This window comes from Bacillus rossius, chromosome 7 (genome assembly GCF_032445375.1).
Source record: "Bacillus rossius redtenbacheri isolate Brsri chromosome 7, Brsri_v3, whole genome shotgun sequence".
Taxonomy (NCBI): Eukaryota; Metazoa; Arthropoda; class Insecta; order Phasmatodea; family Bacillidae; genus Bacillus; species Bacillus rossius.
Window position 1 is genome coordinate 27,197,508 of NC_086335.1, and position 15,658 is coordinate 27,213,165.

A 15,658-nucleotide genomic window follows, 5' to 3' on the forward strand; every position below is an offset into this window, starting at 1 on the left:
TAAAGCTTTTAAAATATTTGTGTATTTACCGTAAGCGAATTTATTGTAAATGATTCGTTATATTTAATTTGTTGTTCATATAACCTAAAACATACCAGCTGAATAAATAGTTGCTTATGACTTAACTAATAATATTGAGTTGGCGTTTGTTCATCTCAGTTTAAAATATGAAAAACTTATTTATTTCGAAATATGTAATGTCGAAATAGTGGTAGAGTACATACAGTTGGTGATAAGAGGCTGTCAAAAAAAACACGATGCACTCGTAGTACCTAATGATCTCATAATATCTACCGACCACCATGTTAGCATTCGCATATGTTCATTTATTACAAAAAAAATTACATAATAAGGAAAGCAAGTAGATAAAAAAGTAAAATAAAGTCAGAAAGGAAAACATGTACGACAGTAAACACGTGATTTTTCAACTTTTTCGCCTTTTTTTCCTGATAGATTTTTGTTTTCCTATCCTTTACTTGTTTTGAATTTTGTATTCTTCCCTCAAATTATCGATTTTTGCATCTTGTTAGTGTAAACTTTTAATATGTTTCAATGTGTGGTATTTATATTTTATTTTATACTAGCTGAAGTATCCAGTGTTACCAGGGCTAAAAACATCTTAATATAAGGAACGTAACTGCCGAATTTTAAGTCCGTAGGACATACACTTGAAAAACTGAAAAAAAATAATTTTCAAGTCCCATCGATTGCATAATCTCGGTGCATCAACGCTACGCATCAAAAAAAACCGGGACGCCATTCTTTAGCTTCATTTTGTGGAAAGGCAGGTAACACTAGGCAAGACGTGACTGGCGCACCGAACCATAGCGCGTTACAAATTAAAGTTAACGCCATCTATAAACACTATCTACTGTTATTAGCACCTTTAGTTCTCTAGCAGCTGCCATATTCACTAAGCGGATGGGTTTCGCCAAGCAGACCTTACTATATGACCGTGTGGCGGACATAAAGATATGACACAAACTCAATGTTAGTGTGTCTATGACCTACTTCCTGTGATTTTATATTATAAATCGGAATTCTATCCCTTTCACTCACTTAGGTATGGAATTTCATAACTATGTGTAGTATAAGCCACTCTCCAGCCCATAAATTATTGCTATGCAAAAATCATGTCTATCCGTTGCTCCGTTGCCGCGTGAAAGGAGGATAAACAGACAAACACACTTTTACTTTTATAATATTAGTAGGTATTGCAGGGCTTATATTTCTGTATAATTAGTATAAGTTCTCTTCAGATGATTATAAAACAAAGTACATTTATTTTTGTGTTTGATTATTCGGACCTAAAAATTAGTATTTTGTAACATTATAATATTCTTAAACCATTTCTTCAAATATTTATTGAACTAAACCAATATATATATGGTTACATTCTAAAATATATTGTACCTTATTTTCAGCCGAAATAAGCAAATTTTTTTTAGCAACTAAAACTTCTTGTAGCAAAAATGTGAATTATTAAAAAGTTGATATTAATTTTGTATATATTCTGTAATATTAATATCATACACAATATAGACAGCAATTTCAAACTCCCTGTAAGTTTTATTATTTTAACTCAATATTATATTTTATAAATTCTTTTTCTGTTAAATAACTTAAGTTAAACGAAAGCTTTAAATAAAAGTATTCAAAATGAGATTTAGCTTGTTGATTTGGTTAATACAGCAAAATAATTTTGCAAATAAAAACAAACATATATGCATTAGTAAGTGTTGCAACGAAACTTGGACAATCCTTTATTTTAAAAAAGTTGTATTTTTTAAACTTATGTGTTACGCTATGGGGCAGGAGTCGTGGGCTGAATCATCAAACCCCCAGCATTAGTCAAATTTATGAGTACACTGAGTCGATAATAAACAAGGTTTCAGAACTAACTGTACACTCGCGAGTCCCGGCTCATAAGATACTGTGTGGAACTGTGGAACTTTAGACCTCGTGGTATGTAAAATATTATATATTATAATATATTATAAATAATATTATATTATAAATATTATATATTATATATTCTGCACAACTCTACTACAGAAAAATTTTTTTCCCACAATGAACAAAGAATAAATTGAAAAACAATTGTCTGAGAAATATTTGTGAAAACTTAGGATTTTAGAAAAAAATACATTTTATTGTGTTTAATGAAAAACTAAAATTAATTCGCAACTCTGATTGACTATGACTAGGACACATGCTATATTAAAATGTTAAAGATATTTTTTTTTTTTTTGGATATGAGCTAGATCATTTTTGCAAAATTTTATTACAAAAGAAAAGTTTGCAACTCGTCAAATAAGAAAAAAAATCTTGTCAAATTATTTTATCAAAATGTCAGTTTTATTTACCGTCTGTAATGTCAGTCTAAAAACATTTTATTCTCAGAAAAAAAACCTTTATATCCTGTCATTTATTTTTAATGCTCTTTAGCAAATTTAAATTTTCACAATAAGCATCAGGCTACTTATTGGGCATAAATATTGCTACGATGAAACCACAAACCACAATTGTGTATCTTTTCTTCCGCGGTAAGTAGAAGCTAATGCTTTATTTTTTTTTGTAGTTTTAATCTTGACAGTATAGTGACAGACTGGCGTTTAACATTTTTTCCTCCAAGTGTGCAATCGGTTACCCACAATGCAGCCAAACGTTTTTGTCATTTTAGTTACTGTTGAAGCCGTGACAACGCAAAAAGAGGAGATGCATATAGATGTTATCGCATAGCCAGTCTCTAAGAGGCTCTGCTCTTTCATGCCGAGGCGCGGATGTTATTTTAATTTTTGTTGTGTAACATATCAGCTTTGGGTATACGGTATTTGGTGGAATGCGACAGATGTCAAGGAGTGTAAATGTGTAACAACCATGGTTCTGCCATCTGTGGCGGATGTCACGAAGCAAAGTTCACAAAGTCAAAGGAAAATTAATGGTTTGAATTTTTTAATGAATTTTAGCAAGATGGGCAGTATTTCAGTATAATACCTTGTCGAAAATCAGGTCCAGAGTCGGGGATAGATATTTTTATTTGTCTTTTTCAATTTTATGAGAGCAATTTTATTATTCAGTTTAACATTTCGCTCTGCTAATAAAATGATTCAATAGTCGACGTAGCTGCTCCGGCAGCAAATTCAAACGGTGGGTGCGGAAACTGCGTATAATTCGCGTCCAGAAACGTAGCTGAAAACAAAGTTTGTTCACACTTATCAAGCTCGGCATTATTTTAAAGAATTATACGTTAAATATTGGTGTCCGAGTAGCGTTTTACAGGTTTGTTTGCAACACGAGAACACGTTAATTGGCTCGTTACCGAGGTTTAAATGTTACACATAACTGGCGATTACTGAAAGACTCACTCACATATTTTTTTTTTATTCTTCTGAGAACGGTCAAGACAAGTCCTTTTCACAGATGTCAGCCGCAGATAGCCCAGGCCGATAAGGGGCAAGCGATGTTTCCAACCCTTATCCTTCCTGTCGTCTTTTCTAAAAATATTTTTTCTCCTTACTTCCGTAGCGGTTGGAAATCCTCTTGGCTCATACTTCTCCTCGGTAAAGAAGGAAGGGAAGGGGGGGATAATATAAATCTGGCTGTTTGGTAGAAAGGAGTCGGTAAAAGTGGAGGGGGGTGGAAATGGTGGGAACGGGGAGGGGGAATCCTCGGCTTCTAGGCGTCGCCTCACAAAGCTGTTAAATGATCTGTCCGTAAACTCATTCATGACTCCTCGGTATGCGCGCAACACGTCCGCCTATTCTCCGCATCCCGCATGGGCGACTGCGTTCCCTTTCGTTCCCTTTCTCAGGACACGCGAGGAGAAAGAAGGTGAAATAAAAAAAATAAAATGTTTATACACACACACAAGGAGAGACTTGGCACGTTGTTTGGTTTTTGGCGAGCAGCTCTTGAAGGCAGGGGAGATAGGAAGATACTCCCTTGATAAATGGTCTCTGCGACATGCGGGTAAGTATGTGTCTGGGAGCAGCTGAAAAAAAAAAGATGGCGCATTTGGGGGGGGAATCATCGTTGCAGCGTAAATTCACAATGCTGGTTTCGAACAATTTCATGGGAATGCAATCAGCTAACTTATAGTGTAAAATTATAGTTTAGGCTCCAAAATTATCTGCAGTTTTTTTATTAAAATTCTTTATTATCATATAAGATAAATTGGTAAAAAAAAGTTGAAACTTAATTTATCTTTATCTATTTCTGCAAAATAACTTAATTATGCCCTAAATTTTTTTATGGTTTTAACCATGTTGAATTAATTTATTTTCGTTTTGAGTTCATTAATAAATCTCAGCAATTTGGCTACACTTAAAGTAATATTTATGGAACATTACTGTTTTCAACATGTTATACCTACAATTATGTATGTAGTGTTATGTAATGCTCGTAATGAAAGCCCGTTACGGAAAAGATTACCAATGTAAGAAAAAAAAAATTGTAAACACATTTTGGTGCTATTCTGAAACTTTCTTTGATAATAATGTGATACTCAATTAAATGTTTACATCAGGTACCTTACGCGGCAGGTAAAAAAAAAATCTGTGTTCATACTTTAAAGCAGACATTGGAGTACGCGTCTTAAAATTATTTTCATACGTTCATACTGTTTAAAGGTTTCATTTTTGTACAATTGATTTTTAGTAAGAAATATTATTTTTGTGTATTCATTTGTATGTTTTCTTTTTTTTCGCTGGATGTCATAAAATCTATTTGAAATGCTATATCAAATAATCTTTTCACGGAGCTTAATAACAGTTTCTGCATCCATAACAAACACAAAAGTATTAAGGTACTTTCCCATATTGAGTGTTATCTTTCGGGACCTAATAGTTCAGTAAAGCTTTGTTATAAGCTTAACATGCTCAATGTAACGTGAGCACTGATAACGAATGTGACGGAAACGCCTATGCGTTAAATATAAGATCTAAAAAATTAAACAACAATATTAAACCAAAAGTTACATTTTTATTTGTAGTACTTTAATTTTAAAAACTGTAAGAAGTTTTGTTGAAGTGGAAACGTTTCTACAGAATCCACTTCCAATTCTTTTAAAAATTCAATCTTAAGTCACTTGCAACATTATGGCCTACAAAAACTGCTAGAAATAAAAAAAATAGTGCTTATAAATTAATTTTACAGTCTCTTTTTAGAGGCAAATGTTCAAATCAAGCATTGCAAGTATACATAAAAATCCCAAAAATAAAAAATAATAAAAGAATTTACACAATAAGCTAGGTATTAATAGCTTGTCTGGGAGTAAGTAGTCGTGTATAATTCAGAATAAAACTAAACTTGACTACAGAATATTAATTACAGTTTACCTCTTGACATGTGCCTTAAGTACTTGCAGATAAGTTTAACCTTCTGTACTCATTATTAAATTCAACAAAATATAAAGCACATTAATTTCCATTTAACGCCTAACACACTTAGTAATTAGAGGGAGTCCAAAAAAGTCACAGATTTATTAAAGTAGTACAGTTTCTGAAATATTACTCTAAACTATCAAGATCACCAATTTGTACTACACACGAATGATCATTTATGGTTACGATAATTTACTGTTTTATATTGTATATTTAGATTTATATTGAAAATTCATAAAACCATCAATATTTTATTAATAAATGTTCTTTTGTTTATTACTTAACATTGAATTTTTTTAAACATTCGTACGTAACTGTAAAAATGCATAGTAATCGCTAGAACAAATTTACAACTAACAAGTATTTGTAAACTTTGAATCTGTCAGTATTCTAGTGCTATCCCTTTAATTTTTATTGCCAATGTGCACAATATTCGACTGTTCAAGCCTTTGAATTGGCAAACAATAAAGGGAGTTGGCCCGAAACTCCCCCAAATAATTAAATTTAAAAAAAATTGGGTATTGAATAAAAAAACTATGAAGTTACCAAAACAGCATAAAATAAAACATTATTTTTAATAATTATTATGTTTTAGGGAGAAAATTAAATTTACTCATTTATATTTTGTTCAATTTATTTAATACTCTAGCAAAATTAACTGTCATAGCAAGTATATTAACATATGACTTTCCAACGTTTGTTTATGTACCACAAAGAAAGATAAACGAACAGCTTTGACAAATTATTTTACAAATCACAGCAATTGTTCTTTAACACTTTTTATAATATTTGTATTACACCAAAATTTAAAAAAAAAACGCTACCGTTACTTTTTTTTAAATATTACATAACGTAGGTGAAAACACTGTTGCCACATACATATGGTGCAAAATTACACAGCTGTTCCAATTACAGTGAAGTCAAACTCGGAACATGTGTATACTTGTGCAAACTCTTCAATTAGACCAAAAATCGTCAAACACGCCTACAAGGCATTTAAAACCAACCACTAGCTAACAGCAACTGTATGGTTTAATCACACATTCAAGACCAAGGTCTGTTTTCTTAAGCACAGCAGCCAAGAGAGATATTAAAAACAAAATTCTAAAATACACTTACTGATAAATAAATTTAGCACAGTTAGGACCAAAGAATAGTTCAGTTGTAGGTAGCTGTCATGAACTTCAGTACCAGCAAACAGTTCTTATCTCATACAGAACAAATAACTAACCGAATGTTGAAACAGGTCCGTTTGTGGCATAACAAATCTATGCAGTTAGTATATTTCAATGATTTTCATTTTATTTCCCCGAAACAGTAGAGACGGTTACACATTATAACACGAAACAGGGACATCGGTGAAGGAATGGATCCTGTCCTGAGGTAAGAAAGCATCCCAGCATTTACAAATTGAGTACTATCGGAAAACAATTGTAAACTCAGACCACAATAGTTGGACAGGGACTCGTAATATGTGTTTCCTTGGGAATGTCTCACTTCGACGCTTCGCACAACGTGTGGTGTATGACCAAGATGTGTTTGGCCTTTATGCTAACACTCTTGGATGGGTTGTGCGAACAAAATTTTTGGTTCCTTCCAAATATTTTTTTTCTCGTCTCATTACCGTCGAGTTACCGTCCGCAGGTCATTGAACACGAGAAACTAGCGCGTCCACAGTTACACAAGACGTTCTGAAGTCCTTTCTTGTAACGTGAATGTAGTCTTTGAGCTCGTTACACTGCGCGTGGTGCCAAGATATGCGTGACTGTGTTGGCGCGCGATGGTCATTAGTCTTTTTAAAGAGTACCCGTGGAACATGAGTGGAAAAAAAATGGTGACTGAGTAAATACAGTACATACATTGTTACGACTACCTGCCTAAAGAGGAGGCGCAGAATGTGTCCACCTGGACTCTTACAGCACCTGCCCTAGGTAAGTTACAGTCATACTGTGCTGTAACAGTACCCCTCATTTTGCACACATGTTTCACAGGGCCTCTTTTAAAAGACTTGTCCTGGATGTGACATCAAGGCATTTACCATGTTCCATAAACAACTTCTGATGTGAAACTTCTTTGGGCACGATGAGTTTAAAATTTAAAGGGCGAGTTTTAATGCAACGTTTTCGTGAAAAATTATTGTGGAACGTTTTTGACGCGAAAAGGACAAAGAAATGATACTTGGCCAAAGCGATATAAAGAGAGCTCTATGATATAAACGTTTCTGGGCTCATTTCTTTCTCCTCTTTGTGCGGTTATACATCCTCCCCACCCACCCGGACCATAAAAAAAGTGAACCGAGAGAGATAGATGAACGAAAGAATAAGATAGGGAGAGTGCGCATGCTTTTGTTTAAAAAAAACACATATAAGTATCCTATAAAGTTAGCTATGAATGCCTTGAAATTTATATTTGCTACCAGCACGCTCGCGTTCCTTCTTGTTCAACCAGCACCATAGACAGCGCTGTTGGGACAGTCCCTGCATTTCCCGCATAGATAGCGCTACACGGCGTGTTCCAAATGCCAGAATTGTTTTATAAACAGTAACACGAGCTGATTTTCTTTATTTTGTGAGTATTTCAACAAAGAGTAAAATATATTGTTAATTAAACATCACTGATTGATCAAAAATTATTATTGTAATCCTGATCAGTTATTTTGAAGTGAGTAATAATTTTGTTAATTCAGGTTTATTTAGAAAATTTACTTCTTTCTCTATCTCTCTCATTCTGGTGTTTAACCACTTACGATATACTTACGAGTCGAGGTTTGAATTGCCAAAGAAGTTTCACTTTTATCGCGTGTACTCAGTTACACGCGCTCTTTGTTTTTGACGTGACAACGTCTAATAAATCGATGAACGCCCGCTGCACGCACGAAAAAGTGTCCCGTTACGCACATTGTTCCGTTACGCTGTGTCCCGTTACGCTCATTGTACGCTTGCGCCGCATCTATCTCTCTTCCACTCAACTGTTTATAAAGTGAAGTGAAAAGTTAATGTGGGTTTCATTGCTTATTACAACAACAATTTCGGCAATAAAGGTTAATTATTCTTGCATTTTAAAAATCTGATTACTAGGAGCCTATAATTTCAAGTGTTTATTCATTCATTATTAAAATCAAAATGATTCAATTTTATTCATAAAGTATGCAATCATTTCATCAATGTTTTGTTATGAGGTCACGTTAAACTATCGTCCGTAAACCGACTTTACATACAGACAGTAATTTTTTTTTGAGCTGTTTCTCTTTGGCTATGTCTGGGTTCTTTTTTTTTTTTTTTGATCATCATTCTATCGGCTTCTCGTTCTCAAACTGATTGGCCGAGTGAGCCCGTGACGTGTTTGTCGGCCCGGCGGTTGTGAACCAGCGTGGTCGTGTCGATTGGCCTGGGGGGGGGGGGGGGTGACGAGGCGGCTCTATCCTCCAGGGGGCAGCACACTCGAAGTCCGCGCGCACAATCGACGAGCCGCGCATGCGCCAGAGAGACACGCCTCCCTGCCCGACGACGTCACGGCCTTGTTTGCGTGCGGAGAAGCCTAAGATGTCCTATCAAGTTCTGTCCCTGCCCGAACACGCCCGAATATTCTCCTTCGGCCAACCTCGGGATTGGTTTTTGCGCAGGAAAAATGAATTCAAATATTAAAAGTGGTCGGTTAGGTTAGCTACATTAAAAAAACTTTAAAACACTATGGACGGTTAGTTAGGTTAGTATAGCTACATTTGAAATAAACAGAGAAATATTAATATATATATAAACCCGAGGTTGGCCGAAGGTGAATATTCGGGCGTGTTCGGGCAGGGACAGAACTTGATGTACATGTGTTCAACGAAGATTTCGCCCGAAATGAATTACGAGTCTTTTCTTGAATTCAGAACAATGTAAACCACACCGCATTTTCATGATTTACGCACAAACAGGATTAACACACACACGTGGAAGAAATAACAGCGTTTCTGCAGTATTCTCAAAAAAAAGATTTTAAATACTTGGCTTTCACAACAAGCATTATTCTTGTGAACTCATGTTTAAAGTAAGCGAACTTAGAACCTGTGAATTTACGAAGATGATGATGTATCTACGAAGATCCCTGCATATTTTTTAAGCAGCGTTCTTAGTAAATTGAAGGTGAACATTTTTAACAGAATGATAACGCGCCATGCTTGAGAAAGTCGAAACATATTTTAACCTTTCAGTCACACATAGTCAACTAACTGAAATATATAATTTTTTAGAAGTTTTTCTGCACTATTTAACCTAGTAATTATCTTGTGCTATAGTTATAATTTAAATGTAAAAATCATTTATTTCATAAAATTTTCAATATTTTTTTATTCTATAGCCAAAAAAAATTAAATGTCGACTAGAATGAACATCATTCAATATGACACACACATTAAATATTTGATTAAATTCATGTTTTTATATTTTTTACATAAAAATTTGTTCACTTCATTTGACGAATAGACTGAAGGTTTTAAAAGACTGTATTTAATGTGGAGGTGACTGCGTTGAACGACAGAAATTTTAATGCCTACTCACCAACAATCATTAAACGTGTTCTAGTACAATTATTTGGGTGGCTAAATTTTGCAATGGTGAATTATAAAGTGACTTCAACCTCATTACATCAAGCCATCTCCTGGCAATTCTTAACTCAATGCCATGAGCAAAGGAAAGTGGCACAGTCGACCTCGGGGCAAATTCTCACCATGCTCCGACCTCATGAATACACATGAAGCATAGTTATTACCTGAAGCTCTAAATTAGTGGTTTATGACTCTCTGACCCCCATCCCCACACTGTTACTTAACTCTAAGATCTTAATTTTTCAAAATATTATACTGCCAGAGTTTCTTTATATGTATGCAAAATTTCAACGCATTCGGAAGTCAAAAAGTGGGTAAAAATTGAATATAAAGATTTTATTACATAGTCCATTCATACATACATACTGGTCAAGCTAATAAAATTGTGATAAAAAGAAATTATTTTTTAACCCTGAAGAAGAAATTGTTATGTCCTGCTCAGGGAATTCGGAGAAATGACATCCAAAACAATTTTACTAAAATTGAAGTAGTATTATACAGCTGTGAATAATTTCTTATCGAATACTTGCCATGAAATACATACCCACGTATCTTAACATTTCGAAGTCGTGCAAAATTCAGTGTTGTATTTACTGCTATCGCTCAAAACTGCAGACGTATCCAACCGTAACTAACAAATCTCCATTAGTTACACGCTGAAAGCCAACACAAATTCATGTTTTATAAAATGTCAGACGTACATTACAAGCAAAATTATTACCGATTGTTCCACCTTACACAATTTGCGTGCAGTCGACGTTATTCAAGTGCCTAACCTTTCGAACAACCTTCTGTCGCTCTTTCACCTCCCTGCAAACGGCATTTCTGTGCCGTAACATTATACAGTTGCTCATCTTTCATAAATAATGGATCTTCGTGGACTTCCAGGACATTAGCGCATGTTCCGTGACTCATGTTCGATGGGGAACAGAACACGATTTTCTGCGTGCGTCCATTAAGTCCAGTTAATCGGTAGCCTTGCACCAATGACCTTTACTTATTGAAGAGACTAACACACGACACGTCGTTCATTACTAATGAGTCGCCACAAAGAATTAAGCAACAGTAGTATCCATTTGTACTAAGGATCACTTTCGCAAAATCACGTAACGTGTCTTCACGCACATATTCAAGAGTTATGGGTATTCTGCACGTATTGGTGACATTAACACGCTCATTACCACTCCGCTCAGAACACGAAAACGCTTTTGTAAGGCTCCGATTGATGACGTCGTCATTTTATATAATAATACTCTCCATGTCAATACATAACGAATCATATTTCAAATCAAATTTTCATGCTTAAGGCTCAGTCTCAAACGCCATGTTATTATTATTATTATTATTATTTTGTTTTCTCGTCATTGCAATTATTTAATGTCTATTTCTGAAATTTCAACACTGTATTTCCGTTGCATTTGTTGTTCTGTAACAAATATTTTCAACAGATGAGTGTGAACTTTCGCGCAAGGAATAATAACCACGAACATTTACGCGAATTATTATATCCACGATTTTGCACATAGCGAAATTCTGTTGAAAATGTTATCGAGAGAACAACATATCCAAGGGAGGTATCCTATTAAAATTTCCGTTTTTGAACCTAAATATGTGTAGTGACGAAAAAATTGAAACATTCTGCATTGTGTGTAAGGCCAATCCATGAAAACTTTCACACTAAAAAATAATAAAACAATAGACAGGGAACGGAAAAAAAGAAAGTTCAGGGGAAGTATAGTTGTTCTTAGATGCTAGTCGTTAAAGGAATTTAAAAAAAAATTCACTGAGAATAATTTATTAAAGGAATTTTTATTTTTGTTTCTAAAACCATGAGCATGATCTCGTAGACAAACGCATAGCCTACTTGAGCCGTAATTATTGGTTGAGCTGGAACAGGGATACAGGATTGGTGAGCGGATAGGGCAATCTAGTTCCTCTACAAACGTCGCTCTCTCTCTCTTAGTCCGGCCGCACCCGTGTTTGCCTCAACGATTGCTGATCACCACGTCTCCCCCCCCCCCCACTTACCTTTTCCCGGACACTTTCCAACCGATCACCTCAACAATCAGCACGGGTACAGGGTAAACACATTTACCCCGTAAGGAGTGAGGAGATAGCGTTGGTGAGATAGTTTCAAGTAAAGCGGGACTGTCTTGTCGGGGTCACCAAGCGGCACAAAAGAAAGAGAGATAGAAGATATGCCGCTAGCGATCTCCATTGAGAAGGTCGTAGAGGAAGGGTACAGTTTGATGGTTTTGATAGTATAGTATTTTTGGCATTGACCAGCAGGACGGGGGAGGGGGTGGTTCCTACAATGACGCCTCTTATCGCGAGATCTTTATTGTTTAAGTCCTGCTCCTGAGACTCGAGGAAGAGGAATTTTAATGTCCATCGGAAAGAGTCCGATGGGTAGAGACATGAAAAATACGCGGATTCATTTCACGATAGGCTAGCATCAAAACAACTATACCTTCGTACCGCTTCTGCGATTGGCCCACATTTTATCCGGGGAACTGTGAGCCAATGGGAAACACTAAACCAAGAAAGTGCCGAATTACGGCTAGCCTAGTTGAAACGTCTCACGCGTCAGTAGCCAATGAACAGGTGTCGTTTCCACGAGTATTTAAAGGACTGTGGAGTCTATCCCAGAGGTCAATGAATCCGCGAATTTGGCAGGTCTCTACCGATGGGATGTGAAAATGTGAGATAAGGACACATCGGACTGAAGGGTGACCTAGAAATCTCACCAACACATATTTTTTTTTTCTGTCCGTTCACCTCACTTGTAAATTTAGGTTTTCTGGCGCCACGTTCTGAAAACCAGAATTCATTCACGCGCTATTTCGATGTCATTAGAGCGGAAATATAAAGTAGAAGGTACATAAGCAATTTAATCACCAGAACGCCATTGCGTTTTACAGTTTCAGAATAATTTTCGACAGTTCTTACAACCCCACCTCAGACATCGTGTAATGATATTTATGTAATTATATTTACATAACTGATGTACACTGCATAAAGCTTTCCTCGATGTCCTTTCTTTGTAAATAAAATAGTATTTTACACATAATGTATGTGGCATCATTGTATACAAAAAAATGTTACGTGTCTTTTTCACCGGCAAAATATTTAATTTTGTTTTAAGTCGAATACTGTAAAAATTTTCAAAAATTTAAATTTAAATTATCTTTGAATTTGCCGTAGAAGTAAGTGTATCTGTAGTTTATGGTATTGTAATAATATATATATAGATACCTGTATATATGCGATGCTTATGTAATTTTATCAGTTGCCAGTAAAATTTAAATAATATTTAGTAAAATAAAATAATTGAATAAAAGAAATAAATACACAAATATATATGTATATATACATATAAACATATATATACATAACAATATATATACATATATACCTACATAGTAAATAAATTCACAAAATACCCTAAAACCATACTTAATTGTATTCGTATTAATTTTTATAACGAACTCTTATATTGGTGTTGAATATACTTACCGCCTTTTGATTGCATGCCAAAGGTCTTGAATTCTCTACCGTCGTGCACATTTATAGTTGTCAATATAACGGGTTTAGCACTTTCATAACGATGTGTTCGACTAGTTCTTAGTACACAGAAATCATAAACAATATCAATTTAATGAGATTTTCCTATTATGCAAACGTACGTTTGAAGATTCTACTTCTTTGTTATAAATCAACTCTAAGGAATATTGCGTAGTTTTGCAATGTCGTAAGTGATTTACAAAATGAAGAATGTGATACAACAAAATATAACAAAAATAACTTTTAACATTAATTATATGTGAATATCGGACATATAACAAAAATGTAATCTTCAACACTTTAGCTATTGTAATTTGAGATAGACTTTCGTGTAAATTAATCGAGACTTGAAAGAAAAATTCAGTATAGAGAAAATGTTATGTGAGAGTAAAAAATAAAAGTTATTTTTAAAAAAGCACACCGAAAATGTAAATAATTAATAAAAATTTGTGTACACGATTTTTTCAATTATTTAACATTGTAAACGCTTAACCCATTGCGTGAAAACAACAATATGGGTTTAGAGATGTTCAGCCCGTGGCTAAAGGGTTGTGTTCCTAACTTTCTCCCGCGACCAGGCGCTCGCGTAAGGCATACTCGAATACTTCAACTGTGGGCAGAGATGGGCAACGTTCTTGTGTAGGCCCTACTTGTGGACACTTTGTGGTAAGTGTTCAGGAAATCATAATTTTTTTTTTAATTTTCCTGGGACGTTAATAACCTACCTTTAACCAAACTTCATGAAACTTCGATCTTTTGAGAGTTATCACTTTTATAATCCACTGTCTTGAAGTACGCCCGCTTGGAGGTAAAGGGACTTGGAGAGAGATCCCTCCGCCATGCTAACCTGGCGATGAGCAGGCGAGAATGATTTACTGACCGGCTTCAGGCGAGGAGTCATGCTGGAGGCAACAGCTCTTCACAGCGCGTTCTTCGTGCGTGGGTAGCGTCGTTGGTCAACGAGCTCCTTTCGCCCGAGCTCTGGCCAATAAAGCTCTCTTCACTTTGTTCTCAGTGCGAAATCTTGTATGTAGGACATGCGATCGAATGCGCCGTGAATCGGCACCTTTTCAATAAATATGACTAATATGATTAATTTCCTAATTGGAATGTAAGTACGACAAGCGGAAATTTGAGCCAGGTAGAACTGGGAATTAATGACTACTCTTCACAAAACATCAACAGTTTTGTTTGAAGACCTCAGAAATTAATCGAAAATAAGCTACTGTTTGCTGTATTTGAAATTAAAGCCAAAAATGTTTTTAAAAAAAATTTCAGGTATGACACAAAAGTTTTATTTATTTTTGAGGACTTCAATTAAATAATTTGAGCTGATATTTCAAAGGATAGAACGGTACAATGAAATTTCGAGCTAACCGTTCAGCTTGAATTGGTTTGTGACCATCGGTAAATTGACTAACTAATGTGACTTCTTCTGTCCCGTTTTAAAAATGCGTTCTGATGAAAGTTTACGACTTTAGGTTTTGGGATAAAACGAGTACACTATAACTGAAATCATTTAGGGGTTATAATAGGACTACCGGGTCAAAACACGCGCTAGAAACACTTAAGTGATAGTGACGATGGAGTAATTTTGGAGCTAGGAGTGTTTTAATACGGTATGGAATAAATATGGAGCTTTGATAGAGTATGAAGTGAATGAAATGTTTAATTATAAAATATTTTGGTACAGGTTGAAGTGTTTGGAATGGTTTGGTACAGCACCAAGTGTCTGAATTCGATCGAAAAACTTTGGCTGCAGATTCATGACAAAATAAGTCAAAAATATTTTCACGACTTATGGTATTTAGTATTTAACAAGAATTGTATACATCTTCTAAGATGAGGCAGAACTACATTTTTATTGTAAATAAAAGAGAACATATAAAAGATAGATCACTGAGCGTCTGTATTATGTTTAATTGTTTAAAATTCAACAACCATCGCATTTTTTTTGTTGCAAAATTATTTCATTGAAATAATTAAGGCTAGTAATACGCTACAAACATTTTTGTGTAAAATAATTATCACAATGAATCAATTTTTCTACAGCGACCAAATAAACTGTGTTCGTAAAACTTCGTCAATTAAGAATATTTCAGACGCTCAGGTTTACCAAAGT

General features: G+C 34.9%; 1 protein-coding gene across 1 annotated transcript in view; it reads left to right on the forward strand.

Moving 5' to 3' along the window:
- The window catches only part of LOC134534517 (zygotic gap protein knirps-like), a 134,553-nt gene that overhangs the window by 42,176 nt on the left and 76,719 nt on the right, over positions 1–15,658 (forward strand). The window lies entirely within an intron of this gene.